Source organism: Mesocricetus auratus, unplaced genomic scaffold (assembly GCF_017639785.1).
Source record: "Mesocricetus auratus isolate SY011 unplaced genomic scaffold, BCM_Maur_2.0 Super-Scaffold_100007, whole genome shotgun sequence".
NCBI lineage: Eukaryota > Metazoa > Chordata > Mammalia > Rodentia > Cricetidae > Mesocricetus > Mesocricetus auratus.
Genome location: NW_024429191.1, coordinates 96,406,509 through 96,416,475, shown reverse-complemented (window position 1 = coordinate 96,416,475; position 9,967 = coordinate 96,406,509). Strand labels below are relative to the sequence as shown.

Below are 9,967 nucleotides of genomic sequence, written 5' to 3'. Positions count from 1 at the left end.
TGTGGTGTGTGTGTGTGGTGTGTGTGTGGTATGTGGTGTGTGTGTGGTGTGTGTGGTGTGTGTGTGTGGTGTGTGTTTGTGTGTGTGGTGTGTGTTTGTGTGTGTGGTGTGTGTATGTGGTGTGTGTGGTGTGTGTTTGTGTGTGTGGTATGTGGTGTGTATGTGTATGTGGTGTGTGTGGTGTGTGTATGTGGTGTGTATGTGTGTGTGGTGTGTGTGTGGTGTGTGTATGTGGTGTGTGTTTGTGTGTGTGGTATGTGGTGTGTTTGTGTGTGTGTGTGGTGTGTGTATGTGTGTGTGGTGTGTGTGTGGTGTGTGCTTGTGTGTGGTGTGTGTGGTGTATGTGATGTGTATGTGTGTGTGTGTGTGTGTGTGTGTGGTGTGTGATGCTGGGGAGGGAACCCAAGGCCTCAGCTACTCCAGCCGAGTGCTCTACCACTGAGCTACATCTCCAGCTGTTTCCATGCATCTGCCTGCTGCAGACTCCTCACAAAGTAGAGGCGCGGGCGCTCGTCTCTGGTGACTGACTCCCTCACTGCTGGTCTCATAGACCCCTGCTATTGCAGGGTTGCCTTCCTTTGTGAGGTCAAACTGTGTTTTTCATATTTTGCTTTTCTGTCCCATATCTGTCGATGGACCCTTTGGCTACTGAAAATGGCGTGGATGAGTATGGGTGTGGGCGCTGGAGAGACGGCTCTGTAATTAACAACATTGGGTGCTCTTCCAGAGGAACTGGGTTTGGCTTCCGTAACCCACACTGTCTGTAGCTCCAGTTCCAGGGGATCTGACGCCTTCTTCTGGTTTCCACTGTCTCCTGCATGTGCAATGGCATAAAAATTCACACACATACACATGATAAATAAGTAAAGAAATCTTTTAAAAATCGATCATTGGCAAACAGGGGCCTTCTGAATCTTTGCTGCTGATTCCCAGAAGTAGGATTGCTGGATCATGTGACAATTCTATGTTTAGCTCTTGAGGGACCGCCAAGCCCAGGGTTACAGGTACATATGGCCGTATCCAGCTCTCCTGTGGGTCCTGCGGGTTTGAATTTCGTCCTCATTACTTACACAGCAAGCACTCTTACCCACTCTACCCAGCCCCTACCCTTGAAAGAAAATAAAAAACGTTTTATGTATTTATTTGTTTTGTGTGCATACTGAGAGTACATGCTCAGGGAGTTTGTGGAGGTTGTGTCTCTTAGGTGGTGTGTTACTGTGTCACAGTCACAGGGCAGAGGGGACCCTGGCTCATCCACACCCTTGCCAACACCTGTGATTCAGGTTTGTGAAATTGTAAGTGTCCTAGTGGGTGAGAAGCAGCTCCTCCTGTGGTTCTGTTAACGTTTCCCTAATGACCAGTGACAGCCAGACTCTCTGTGTGCTTTTCGGCCATTTGTATATTTTCTTGGTGTACAAAGGAAGATGAAGTCAAATGTGATCATGGTGAGCCCCGCGCGCCTGGCATCCCTAAGAGAAATAGGTGTTCAAGGCACTTGTCCTTTTTAAAAAAAGATTTCTATTTGTCACACACACACACACACACAGATGCAGAGAGGGAGAGAGAGACAGAGAGAGATGCAGAGAGAGAGAGAGAGACAGAGAGAGATGCAGAGAGAGAGGAGAGAGACAGAGAGAGATGCAGAGAGAGAGGAGAGAGACAGAGAGACAGAGAGAGAGAGAGAGAGAGAGAGAGAGAGAGAGAGCAGGAGCTGGAGTTACAGTAGTTGTGAACTACTTGATGTAGTGCTGGGATCTGAACTCAGTTCCTCTGGAAGAGCAGCCAGGGCTGTCTCTCTGGCCAGTATCTATTTGTCTAGTTTCGTGATAGTCTCCATCAGTACCTCTCTTTGCAACCATTAGCATGCTCCACGGTCCCATGGGTCACCTTTTGCTCCCTTGCTTGTGTCCCGAGGCACTAAGAGTTCTGTGTTTTGATGATGCTCTGTCTGCATTTCTCGCATTGCCCGTGCTTTTGGTGCCATGTCCAAGAAATCCGTTGCCCGAGTAAATCCCGTGGGCCCCTGCCCCCGCTCTCGGTGTATGCCGAAGCCTCTCCCGGTGCAGCTGGGGTTGGCCAGCAGGAGCAGCCCACCCACACTGCGAACTCCGTGGGCTGAGGCCCTGGCTGTTTGTTCTCATAGCAGTTCGTTCTGGCTCGAAGATTCTTGGCTCCTGGGTTTGCTCTTCAGAACTGGTTCTCTAAGAATTCCAGAATGTCATCACAGATGCAGAAAGCAAGGGGAAAAACACACACACAGAAATGCTCCTTGAAGAGGAACCGACTCCCTTGGCACATGGTGGGAGTAGCGTAGCCTCCCAAGCCAGCCTGACTGCTGAGGAAAGCCCCTGATAGCTTTGCTGGTTCGTTTGCCTCCAGGGGTCCAGACTGGGAGGAAAGGTGACAGGGACAGAGTGTAGGCACGCTTAAAACATGGAAGGAACCGTAGTTTGCAAGATGCCCCTGGGAGAGACTAGGCACGGTGGAAATTGAGAGGAAACATACTGTACAAGGTCAAGAAGGAAAGAGAGACATAACCAGAGTCAGGGCTGCCATCCGTACGCCATTTTCACCTGGGAAATGACATCACTCTACACCAGGGCACACCTGATGCCCAGAAAACCATGTGACAGTGTAGACGGTAGGGGGGGTGGGGGGTGGGGGGTGACCAGCTCGTGGCAGCTCCTCCTCACGGGACATGGGACTCCCACTATGTGTTGACAGAGACTACTGTACTGGGTTAAACAGTGTCTGCCCCAGATTGGTGTCCACAAAGAGCCCATGAATCGGGAGTTAATAGAAACAGGATCAAGTGAAGATAAGGAGGAATGGGATCGGAGTGAATCCTAAATTCAACGTGGCTGACGCTTCTGTAAGAGAAGAGAGCAAGCCACGCATGGAGGCTTACGGCTGTGGCCTCAGCACTTGGGACGAACCCCGCCGGATACTGACAGTGTGAACCATCGCCCATCACTGGCTGCCAGCAGCCAATGGGCTTCCAGAACTGTGAGGCTAAACCCCACGGCGAAGCCACCCACCGGTCGTGGCAGTCCAGGTTAGTCAGGGGCTGAGGTCCTACTACCTTGATAATAGAGGAAGCTTCTCGGGCTGGAGCACCAGGAGCACTGTTGGCAGATGCAGAGTGGCCGGCAGGTCCTGCTCCAGCAGCTGGAGGAGTCGACTGGTGGGGGACAAGGCAGAACTGAGCTCTCCGGATTTTCTTCCCTCACAGCTTTGCAGCCAGCCTGCTGGCTCCCCGGGCGTCTGGCAGCGGAAGGGGAGGCCGCAAGGCCGGCCTGTGTCACCTGCAGCCACATAGACGTACGCACCCCACAGCAGAAAGAGTGGGATTGTTGACAGAGGACGTCTGTGTGGCTTGGGGAGAAACAAAAGGCGCTGATGTGTCACCTGGACACCGTTGTGGGAAGACGGGGGCAGGGCGTGGAGTGGGAGCAGAGGAGAGTGCGAGCCCGGGAACACAGGACTCCACTGAGTGCGGAGGCAGAAGGAAGGGTCAGCACTCACATACATGTACGTACCTACAGTCACACACACTCACTCACACACACACACACACACTCACACACTCACACACTCACACACGCTTACACATAATTAAAAAAAATAAATCTTACGAAAAACAGGAGTTCCGAACCAGAAGCTCCTTCCAAGATTTCCCTACAGGGTGAGACCCGGCTGGTCGCCCTAGGGCAACCTGTGTTCCTGAGAGGCGGTGCTGGCGTGAACAGACCGGTCACTGCCTTTGTTGTCTGACCTGGCAAGGGCCTCCAGGCAAGGGGAGAAGATAGGAGCCATCTACATGGTCCCTGAGTATCTTAGTTTGCTTTTCTGTTTCTGTGATAAACTCTATGACCAAGATACAGTCTACCATTGAGGGAAGTTAGGACAGGATCTGAAGCAGGAAAGAAACCGAAGCAGAGGCCATGGAGAAATTCTGCTCACTGTCTGGATCCCTCTGGTTTGCTCAGCTACTTTCCTTCCTTCCTCCCTCCCTCCTTTCCTTCCTTCCTTCCTTCCTTTCCTTCTTTCTTGACAGGGTTTCTCTGTAGCTTTGGAGCCTGTCCTGCAGCTCGCTCTATAGACCAGGCTGACCTCAAACTCACAGAGATCCGCCTGCCTCTGCCTCCTGAGTGCTGGGATTAAAGGTGTGCACCCCCCACCCCCACCCCTCAACTACCTTTCTTATGTAATTCAGGCCCACCTGCCCAGGGAGGGCACAGCCCATAGTAAGCTGGGGCCTCCGGTATCAATCAACAGTCAGGACAAGTCCTCACAGACATGGCTGCAGGCCAAACCGACATGGACATTCCCTCAACTGCGGGGGGGGGGGCCCTTTCCCGAGGCCCCCTGACAACAAAAACTAACTCGCACTCTGCATCAGGGCTCCAGGCACATCGGGCCAGCTATCATGAAGTCACAACCAGACAGGTGCGGGGCAGCACGAGGAAGGGGCAGCCAGGGGCAGAACACGCGGACCCCACGGAAGCCAGGCCACTGTTGGTCGGCCTGGTGGAAATGATGCCACTAGATGCTGGCATCAAGCAAGCCCACTGTGACTGAGCTAGGCGGGGATAAGATCTGCACACGGTTACGTGAGCGCCTCTAAACTATTCACGCCCCCCCCGCCGCTCTGTCAGCTTCAGCTCCCATTCACTCCCGATTCTCCTTGGGAAGTCTTGATGGCATCAGGCAGCATCGTGTGGCCTCCTGGAAATCTCCCAGGTCCAGTCCGCACAGGTCCTTCCCTAACTTCCTCCAGCTGAGACACAAGGTTCCCGCAGTGAGGCCCGCAAGCAGTGACTCCCCAGACGGTGGCTGGACGGGATGGGACACTGTGGAAAGGACCATTGGTTTTCCCGAATGGTTTGGGAGAGCACTGGGTTGGCTGTACGCAGAGAAGCGGGAGGTGATTTGGGAAGGAAGCATTCTGGGGGAACAAGCGCAGGCTCTGTCTGGGGGTGGAGGCATCTGGAAGTAGGTTTCCTGAGGCTGCGGGGTGGGGGTGGGGGCGGGGGCGCTCTCTGTCCTGCGGGGCACACGGGTGAGGGGACTGGAACATGTAAGCACCTCTGAGTGCCTGAAGCTGGACCTACTCTTCTCTAGACCCGAGAGTGGAATACGGGAGGCTGGACAGGGCCGACTCCGGTCACCCAAGGGATCCCCAGGGCCCCAGCGGAGGAGCAGTACGGAGGATCACTGCTGTCTCCTGATGCCCGCTTAGCAGAGAGTCAACCATTGCTCAAGTCTGTAAGACGGAGAGTCCAAGGGAGAGCAAGACCACCCCAGACCTGAAAGCGCCTGAGAGCTCCTCTTGGGGGAGGGGGTGACACAAAGGCTAAGCTCATTCCCACCAGCCTGGAGAAGCTGTGTCCTGCAGGTAGGGCCAGAGGCCGGGCATGGAGATGACTGACAGCGGTGAAGAGGGACCGAGACCCCCCCAGGCCAGGGTCAGTGAAGTGACTTAGCAGGTAAAGGCGGCTGCCACCGAGCCCGACAGCCCCAACTTTGATCTCCAGACACCGCGTGTGGAAGGAGACTCCCACAAGTGGTGCCCTGATCTCCACACGTGTGCCGTGGCGTGAACACACTCATAAAGATTAATTAAAAGATAAAAAATAGAGCCCCAGGGCTGGAGAGAGGGGCTCAGCAGTTAAGAGCCCTCGATGCAGCCGGGCGGTGGTGGCGCACGCCTTTAATCCCAGCACTCGGGAGGCAGAGGCAGGCGGATCTCTGTGAGTTCGAGGCCAGGCTGGACCGACAGGCTCCAAAACAATACAGAGAAACCCTGTCTCGTAAAACCAAAAAAAAAAAAAAAAAGAGCAAGAGCACTCGATGATCTTCCAGAGGACCTAAGTTTGGGATCCAGCACCCACAATCCCTGCTCACAACCTGTAGCTCCAACTCCACGGGACGTGACACGTATATGCACATGCCTATGCATGAGCATGCACATACCCCTCCACATAATCAAAAATGATGAATCTTACAAACAGTAAGATTCCCAGGAGCTTCTTCCAGGATATCCACATAGGGCAACCGGTGTCCCTGAAAGCACAGACCCCCTCGCTGCCTTTGCTGTCTTATTGCCTTACCTGGCTATGAACGCTCCTGGTGAGTCACCCATGCCCACCTGGAACTTGCTGGCCCGGTCGTCTGTCCCCACCTGAACCACGGGAAGCTTCCTCAGTCCCACTGCAGTCCTCACAAGGGAGCAGGGGACACCCAGGGGCCACAAGAGCGCCAGCCACACGTGTGAGCACTGGTCCAGCATGGGAGCAACTGGGAGGGAACTCCGTTATCTCACGCGTCAGCTTGTTCCAAGCACACACGTGATCCGCAGGACGGGAAGCACCCGCACATGCGACACGGATGGTAACAGCCCATAAGGGGGTGGAAGGAAGGATCCCAGGTGCACACGTGCTCTAGCTTGTTTTCTGTCGCCGTGAGAAAACACTGACGGAAGTCAGCTTGGGGACGGAAAGGTTTACTGGCTTGCACTTCCACGCCAGTCTGTCTTAGTTAGGGTTCCCACTGCTTGAAAGAGACACCATGACCACAGCAGATTTTTGTTTTGTGTTTTGGAGACAGGGTTTCTCTGTGTAACAGCCCTAGCTGTCCTGGAACTTGATCTGTAGTCCAAGCTGGCCTCGAACTCAGAGAGATCCACCTGCCTCTGCCTCCCCAGTGCTGGGATTAAAGGCGTGCGCCACCCCTGCACACCAGTTTGATTTTTAAAAAATATTTATTTATTTATTATGTATGCAGTGTTCTGTCTGCATGTATCCCTGCAGGCCAGAAGAGGGCACCAGATCTCATTACAGATGGTTGTGAGCCACCATGTGGTTGCTGGGGATTGAACTCAGGACCTCTGGAAGAGCAGCCAGTGCTCTTAACCTCTGAGCCATCTCTCCATCTCCAGTTTGATTTTTTTTTAAGATTTATTTATTTATTACATATACAGTGTTCTGCCTATAAGCTGGAAGAAGGCACCAGATTGAATTGTAGATGGTTGTGAGCCACCATGTGGTTGCTGGGAATTGAACTCAGGATCCCTGAAAGAGCAGTCAGTGCTCTTAACCTCTGAGCCATCTCTCCAGCCCCTCCAGTTTGATTTCTTAAATCACCTAGAACCACCTTCCCAGGAATGGCACCTCCTATAACGAGCTGGGCCCTTCCACATTGATCAATAATCAAGAAAACAGTCCCCACAGCCTTGCTTACAGGCAATCTGGAGGAGGCAATCTCTCAATCAGGTTTCCTCTTCCCAGATGACTCTATAGCTTGCCTGAAGTTGATTTAAACACACACGCGCGCGCGCACACACACACACACACACCCCACACCACACTACGATTCAATATGGCATAGGTCAAGGACTCTTATATTTTCAAGCGTTTCTTCAAGTTTTCCACACCGAACATGTGTGTTAGGCAACTTAAATCTTATCGTAAACCAAATTCCCCAGCCAACTGTGCAGTAACACTCCCTCCTGCACATGTTCACTGTCACTGTCCCCAGGTCGACACTGGCAGCTGCACCAGGCTTCCCGGTCCACGGGGCAAGCTCACGTCACCTCCCTCGGCCCTAGGACGTCGGCCGGGGCTGGAAGGGAGCAGGCGCGGGCTCGGAGTGCGGGGTCTCGGTTAGGGGGAGTCCCGGGAGGCGGTCGTGGCTCCCGCCGCGGCCCAGGCTGCTCGAGGCGCAGCAGCCGACGCTCAGCTGGGATTCGAACACAGGAAGCCGCTGCCTCGCAGAGCCGGTTGTCACGGCAACGAGCTGGCCGAGCGCCGGTTGGCGGAGCCGCAGGGCTTCGCGGAGCCTCGTGATAGGTCGACCTAGCACGCTAACGGCCTGCGCTGAGTGATGGAGCCGGGGACGGGGGCGGGACTTCCTGTCTGGGCGAGCCCGTCTGGGGCTGTGCTACGCAGGCGCATCTCGCAAGAGGCTCGGCGGGGGTCTGAGCTCCGCGTGGGGCGTCGGTCGTCAGCCACCGCGAACCCGAGCCCGCGGGGTTCCCTCCAGCCCTGGCCGGCGACGCCTCTTCGCTCAACTGTCCGCCTCGCACCTCCGCCATCTCCCCGCTCCCGCCTCCCTGCCTCCACCATGGTCCTCTTCAGCCTCTGCAGTTGATGGCAGCCTCCAAGACAGTGGGGCCCCTCAGTGACAGTTGGGCCCTTAGCATCTGCCTCTCCCTGCTCCACCCTGCCTCAGAGCCTTAAGGCTCGGCTACTCGGCCTGATTATCCCTCCTCCTTAGAGTAGGGACCATTTATTTAGAACTGTCCCCCTTTCTGCCCCCATTTCCCCTGCCACGTTTTCTGTTCCTCACCATCCAAGGCGGAGTTGATCATCTTGACTCAACCGCACATACTCAGTAAACATAGACAGACTTCCTCTTCCCTGGAGAGAGGTGAGGAGGAGGCTGATGGAGGCAGGAGCGGATGAGTGAATGATAGGACTCTCTTGCCCTTGTAGCAGGAGAGCTGTCCCTTGACGACGATCTCTGGAAAGGAGAGCCAGTACCTTGAAGGGCGTTCCTCTAGGAGGACCCAGGCACCTCAAGGAGTCCTCCCCTTCCACCCTGGGTTAGCATACCTCTGCCTACAGATGTCGGTTCTTCCAGGCAGCCCCTCTCAGGAGCACACGCTAAGTCAGGTGCCGTACTGGCTAAGTCAGGTGCCGTACTGGCTGGAGGAGGCATGGCGTCACCTGGTTGGCCGGATGCGTGCCGAGCACAGGACGGGGGAGGTGGGAACCATTGCTGGTGTCTCTGGAAGCTGAGCAGCGGGTTCCCTGGAGCCGTTTCTGTGGGTAGTAGCTGCCACGACAAGCACTCCGTGAGCAGGTGGCCTAGGCTGACCGTCACATCTCTGTCGTAGTGGTTAACTGTTTCGTTGCTGTGCAGAGACAATGACTAGGGTGACTTGGGAAAGAAACCATTTATACAGTTTCAGAGGGCGAGCCCGGGCCCATCCTGTCAGGGAAGCAAGGCCGCAGGCGGATATCATGGTGCAGGCGCAGTAGCTGAGAAGTCTGACCCATGAACGTGGGCAAAGAGAACAAGACTGGGCCTGGCGTGCCCCAGTGGCACACCTCCACCAATAAGGCTACCTTCCTAATCCTTTCTAAACAGTTTACCAACTGGGAACCCAAGGGTTGAGACATACGAGCTTAAGAGGGTCTCGTTCTCACCCAAACCACGAAGTCTCTTGCCCCACGTGGCACTCAGTGGCCTCTGGCTTGTGTGCCTGTTTACAAAGGCGGACACGTGTTGCTGGCCCAAGCTGCACCTCCTGTGTAAGCGTGAGATCTGGCTTCAGGGCTGCTTGCTGTGTCGGGAAGATCACACGTCCGGGCAGGAATCCAGACGAGCTTCTGGGACTGCCCATAAACCGTGTCCAAACATCCGGACCAACGGCTTCCCTGCAGGGCTAGGCACCGCTCGAGAGAGGAGCTCCTGGTAGGCATGTGGCTTAGGCAGCCAGGACAGCCATATGCTCACTGGCCTTGCGGGCACAGCGTAGGCCACTCTGGCAGCAGATGCTCCCAAAGGCGTTTCTGTCAGGATCGTGCTCGCATCGCTCATGTCCACCTGCTCCCGCCCCCCCCCCCCCAGACCTAGAATGTGAGGTCTTGGGCTGTGTCATAGGGTCTGGCCAAGCCCTGTGTTCTGGCATGGAGTCCAGTGGCCAGGAATGGACGGCTGGAACGCTTCAGCCCCCACAGCCAGGTCGTCTGTATGGCAGCGTGGAGCGTGGCGTTGAAGAGAGCCAGCCCTTGGGAAAGGCCACTCTCTGCAGTGCGCCCACCAAGTGGCGGAACATCCCTGGCACGCCCCAGATGGCACCTTCTCTTGCCACCCGCCTCCCAAGGGCCATTCCAACACCGTTGCCCTGCCAGGGTTTCCTGCCCTCCAGGCTGTGCCTTAAGCCAAAGGAGGGAGGCGC

At 55.3% G+C, this 9,967-nt stretch overlaps 1 long non-coding RNA gene across 2 annotated transcripts; it reads right to left on the bottom strand.

The window, feature by feature from the left end:
- Positions 1-858: 858 nt before the first annotated feature.
- Positions 859-9,431, bottom strand: LOC121141588. 2 transcript variants are annotated; one of them, XR_005878567.1, is made up of 5 exons: positions 8,616-9,431; positions 8,350-8,523; positions 3,083-3,375; positions 1,888-2,201; positions 859-1,038 (listed from the first exon to the last, which is right to left on the bottom strand). It is a non-coding gene; the product is annotated as an uncharacterized LOC121141588 (long non-coding RNA). The 2 variants fall into 2 exon arrangements; XR_005878566.1 differs by having other exon boundaries at positions 1,888-3,375.
- Positions 9,432-9,967: the final 536 nt, after the last annotated feature.